Genomic DNA, 6,000 nt, shown 5'->3' with positions numbered 1-6,000 from the left:
ACACCAGTTTCCTGTTTCAAGATTACTTCAACAACATGACGATTCTTACCTTCCCAGCTGAAGGTCCACATTAATAGTACAGTTTGGTGCCAGTCAGATGTGAGTATTTTACTTATAACCAGTGTTAGTGGGGGTGTGTGAATCAGATGCGAGCCTTTAGTCATAACGCGGTACAGTACAGTAGGGTGTGCCAATCAGACGAGGGTAATTAGTCATGACCCAGTATTAGCAGAGCTGAGTGTCACAATGTCTCCGTGTAATAACTCCAGAAATATCTGAAAGACAAAGCACATTTGTGATAGATATGAAGACAAAGGCAAGTCAGCACTTGTTCAGCAACCAATCAACATCACACGTCACTCAGGCACCAAATCACATCAGAATATTTAGATTGTCATAAATAAACAGTTTCTCTTTGCGTCCTTCTGAAACAAAAGAAAATCTTTAAAATATTTAGAAAAATTTAGTAAAATCTATAATAAATATGTCAGAAGTTATATATATATATACATATATATATATATATATATATATATATATATATATATATATATATATATATATATATATATATATATATATATATATATATATATATATATATATATATATATATATACAAAATCTGTAAAAATATGTTGAGTAAATTACATAATAGCTTTTAGAGAGAGGTGTGTGTGTGTATGTGAGAGAGAGAGAGAGAGAGAGAGAGAGAGAGAGAGAGAGAGAGAGAGAGAGAGACAGAGAGAGAGAGAGGTGTGAGAGAGATAAAGGAGGTGTGTGAGGGAGGGATAGAAAGAGAGAGATAGAGGGGGAGGTGAGAGAGAGAGAAACAGGGGGAGGTGTGTGTGTGTGTGAGAGAGAGAGGGAGGTGTGGTGGAGCCGCGTGGTTGGTGTTACTAACCTTCAGTAGTGCGCCAGCAGCAACGCTCGCTAGACCTGGTAGCCTCCACCAAGGCCGACCCGCCGCACTCCTCTATACATACTCACAATCAATTTACCCTCATTACACAATCTTTCATAATTTACATTAGACGCATAGTGAGAAACAACTGCCACGATGCCAGGCAAGACTTCCCTGAGGGTATTAGAAGAGAGAGAGAGAGAGAAAACACTAAGTAAAATATTAGTATACTGTTGGCAACACTGAGTTACCACGAGACGCACGTGCGTTCAGTGTTGCCATAACGCACACTTATATTTCAATAAAAACTTTCTCTATTTGCTTTATTGCCGTTTTTTCACGTTTTTAGCGCCCCTTTATGAAATGGATGGCCATAAATAACGAGAGACTTTTTAATGTCTAATAAAAATCAACTAAGAGATACATGAATGTATTAGAAAATGGAAATAAAACTGGAATAGTTGAACGCTAGTGCTAAGCTGGACATGTGCACGCACATACGCATATATGCGCATATATATTTTACAATGCCACTTCCCAGATCAATCACTATCAAGTGTCTCCTGGCCCCCCTTTCTCCCTTCCCCATCCCCCCTCTTCACCCTGGGGAGACGTGGGGGAGGGAGGGGGAGGGTGATGGGGCAAGGAGGGGATTCGGTAGCATCCATACAAGAGAGTCTACTCAAGCATTATGATCACTTGGTGACCGTTGGGAACCTTTTTATGCCCATCGGCTGCCCTCTAGGCCGGTGCTGGTGGTCACTCAGCATGTTGACCACCATCACTACCACCACCTAGGCCGGTGCTGGTGGTCACTCAGCATGCTGACCACCATCACTACCACCACCTAGGCAGGTGCTGGTGGTCACTCAGCATGCTGACCACCACCACAACCACCACCTAGGCCGGTGCTGGTGGTCACTCAGCATGCTGACCACCACCACTACCACCACCTAGGCCGGTGCTGGTGGTCACTCAGCATGCTGACCACCATCACTACCACCACCTAGGCCGGTGCTGGTGGTCACTCAGCATGCTGACCACCATCACTACCACCACCTAGGCCGGTGCTGGTGGTCACTCAGCATGCTGACCACCACCACTACCACCACCTAGGCCGGTGCTGGTGGTCACTCAGCATGCTGACCACCATCACTACCACCACCTAGGCCGGTGCTGGTGGTCACTCAGCATGCTGACCACCATCACTACAACCACCTAGGCAGGTGCTGGTGGTCACTCAGCGTGCTGACCACCACCACTACCACCACCTACTCCGGTGCTGGTGGTCACTCAGCATGCTGACCACCACCACTACCACCACCTAGGCCGGTGCTGGTGGTCACTCAGCATGCTGACCACCACCACTACCACAACCTAGGCTGGTGCTGGTGGTCACTCAGCATGCTGACCACCACCACTACCACCACCTAGGCCGGTGCTGGTGGTCACTCAGCATGCTGACCACCACCACTACCACCACCTAGGCCGGTGCTGGTGGTCACTCAGCATGCTGACCACCACCACTACCACAACCTAGGCTGGTGCTGGTGGTCACTCAGCATGCTGACCACCACCACTACCACCACCTAGGCCGGTGCTGGTGGTCACTCAGCATGCTGACCACCACCACTACCACCACCTAGGCCGGTGCTGGTGGTCACTCAGCATGCTGACCACCACCACTACCACCACCTAGGCCGGTGCTGGTGGTCACTCAGCATGCTGACCACCACCACTACCACCACCTAGGCCGGTGCTGGTGGTCACTCAGCATGCTGACCACCACCACTACCACCACCTAGGCCGGTGCTGGTGGTCACTCAGCATGCTGACCACCACCACTACCACCACCTAGGCCGGTGTTGGTGGTCACTCGGCATACTGACCACCACCACTACCACCACCTAGGCTAGTGCTGGTGGTCACTCAGCATGCTGACCACCACCACAACCACCACCTAGGCTGGTGCTGGTGGTCACTCAGCATGCTGACCACCATCACTACCACCACCTAGGACGGTGCTGGTGGTCACTCAGCATGCTGACCACCACCACAACCACCACCTAGGCTGGTGCTGGTGGTCACTCAGCATACTGACCACCACCACTACCACCACCTAGGCCGGTGTTGGTGGTCACTCAGCATACTGACCACCACCACTACCACCGCCTAGGCCGGTGCTGGTGGTCACTCAGCATGCTGACCACCACCACAACCACCACCTAGGCCGGTGCTGGTGGTCACTCAGCATGCTGACCACCACCACTACCACCACCTAGGCCGGTGCTGGTGGTCACTCAGCATGCTGACCACCACCACTACCACCACATAGGCCGGTGCTGGTGGTCACTCAGCATGCTGACCACCACCACTACCACCACCTAGGCCGGTGCTGGTGGTCACTCAGCATGCTGACCACCACCACTACCACCACCTAGGCCGGTGCTGGTGGTCACTCAGCATGCTGACCACCACCACTACCACCACCTAGGCGGGTGCTGGTGGTCACTCAGCATGCTGACCACCACCACTACCACCACCTAGGCCGGTGTTGGTGGTCACTCAGCATGCTGACCACCACCACAACCACCACCTAGGCTGGTGCTGGTGGTCACTCAGCATGCTGACCACCACCACTACCACCACCTAGGCCGGTGTTGGTGGTCACTCAGCATGCTGACCACCACCACTACCACCACCTAGGCTAGTGCTGGTGGTTACTCAGCATGCTGACCACCACCACAACCACCACCTAGGCTGGTGCTGGTGGTCACTCAGCATGCTGACAACCATCACTACCACCACCTAGGCTAGTGCTGGTGGTTACTCAGCATGCTGACCACCACCACAACCACCACCTAGGCTGGTGCTGGTGGTCACTCAGCATGCTGACCACCACCACTACCACCACCTAGGCTAGTGCTGGTGGTTACTCAGCATGCTGACCACCACCACAACCACCACCTAGGCTGGTGCTGGTGGTCACTCAGCATGCTGACCACCACCACTACCACCACCTAGGCTAGTGCTGGTGGTTACTCAGCATGCTGACCACCACCACAACCACCACCTAGGCTGGTGCTGGTGGTCACTCAGCATGCTGACCACCACCACTACCACCACCTAGGCCGGTGCTGGTGGTCACTCAGCATGCTGACCACCACCACTACCACCACCTAGGCCGGTGCTGGTGGTCACTCAGCATGCTGACCACCACCACTACCACCACCTAGGCCGGTGCTGGTGGTCACTCAGCATGCTGACCACCACCACTACCACCACCTAGGCCGGTGCTGGTTGTCACTCAGCATGCTGACCAGCACCACTACCACCACCTAGGCCGGTGCTGGTGGTCACTCAGCATGCTGACCACCACCACTACCACCACCTAGGCCGGTGTTGGTGGTCACTCAGCATGCTGACCACCACCACAACCACCACCTAGGCTGGTGCTGGTGGTCACTCAGCATGCTGACCACCACCACTACCACCACCTAGGCCGGTGTTGGTGGTCACTCAGCATGCTGACCACCACCACAACCACCACCTAGGCTGGTGCTGGTGGTCACTCAGCATGCTGACCACCACCACAACCACCACCTAGGCCGGTGTTGGTGGTCACTCGGCATACTGACCACCACCACTACCACCACCTAGGCTAGTGCTGGTGGTTACTCAGCATGCTGACCACCACCACAACCACCACCTAGGCTGGTGCTGGTGGTCACTCAGCATGCTGACCACCATCACTACCACCACCTAGGCTAGTGCTGGTGGTTACTCAGCATGCTGACCACCACCACAACCACCACCTAGGCTGGTGCTGGTGGTCACTCAGCATGCTGACCACCACCACTACCACCACCTAGGCTAGTGCTGGTGGTTACTCAGCATGCTGACCACCACCACAACCACCACCTAGGCTGGTGCTGGTGGTCACTCAGCATGCTGACCACCACCACTACCACCACCTAGGCCGGTGCTGGTGGTCACTCAGCATGCTGACCACCACCACTACCACCACCTAGGCCGGTGTTGGTGGTCACTCAGCATGCTGACCACCACCACAACCACCACCTAGGCTGGTGCTGGTGGTCACTCAGCATGCTGACCACCACCACAACCACCACCTAGGCTGGTGCTGGTGGTCACTCAGCATACTGACCACCACCACTACCACCACCTAGGCCGGTGTTGGTGGTCACTCAGCATACTGACCACCACCACTACCACCGCCTAGGCCGGTGCTGGTGGTCACTCAGCATGCTGACCACCACCACAACCACCACCTAGGCCGGTGCTGGTGGTCACTCAGCATGCTGACCACCACCACTACCACCACCTACTCCGGTGCTGGTGGTCACTCAGTATGCTGACCACCACCACTACCACCACTTACGCCGGTGCTGGTGGTCACTCAGCATGCTGACCACCACCACTACCACCACCTAGGCTGGTGCTGGTGGTCACTCAGCATGCTGACCACCACCACAACCACCACCTAGGCTGGTGCTGGTGGTCACTCAGCATGCTGACCATCACCACTACCACCACCTAGGCTGGTGCTGGTGGTCACTCAGCATGCTGACCACCACCACTACCACCACCTAGGCTGGTGCTGGTGGTCACTCAGCATGCTGACCACCACCACTACCACCACCTAGGCTGGTGCTGGTGGTCACTCAGCATGCTGACCACCACCACTACCACCACCTAGGCCGGTGCTGATGATCACTGCTAACAGTGATCACTGCCAGCACTTGAAATACTACTGACAACATCCTCCAGGTATTAAATACCCCAACAGATTCTTGGCATCTCCTCCACCATCTCATTAAGTTAACACTTACCTACTACACAATGCTCAGTAACCCGCAACACAGTATAATTACACAGTAACACTGGCGATATGGAATATCATTAAATAACCAAATTTCTTTAAGTAATCCTAGTGTTTATACATAGAGAAATACTCATTGTGATATAGTCACCAAGATATACATACCTCAGTGCGTATATGCTAAGTAATACACATTTCTCGGTGTATATATATTGAGATACAACTCAGTATATATACACACAAAGATGCACAC

The sequence above is a fragment of the Cherax quadricarinatus genome, chromosome 9 (assembly GCF_038502225.1).
Source record: "Cherax quadricarinatus isolate ZL_2023a chromosome 9, ASM3850222v1, whole genome shotgun sequence".
In the NCBI taxonomy this organism is placed as follows: Eukaryota; Metazoa; Arthropoda; class Malacostraca; order Decapoda; family Parastacidae; genus Cherax; species Cherax quadricarinatus.
The sequence above is the reverse complement of the archived record's forward strand: the minus strand, read 5'-3'. Positions refer to the sequence as shown.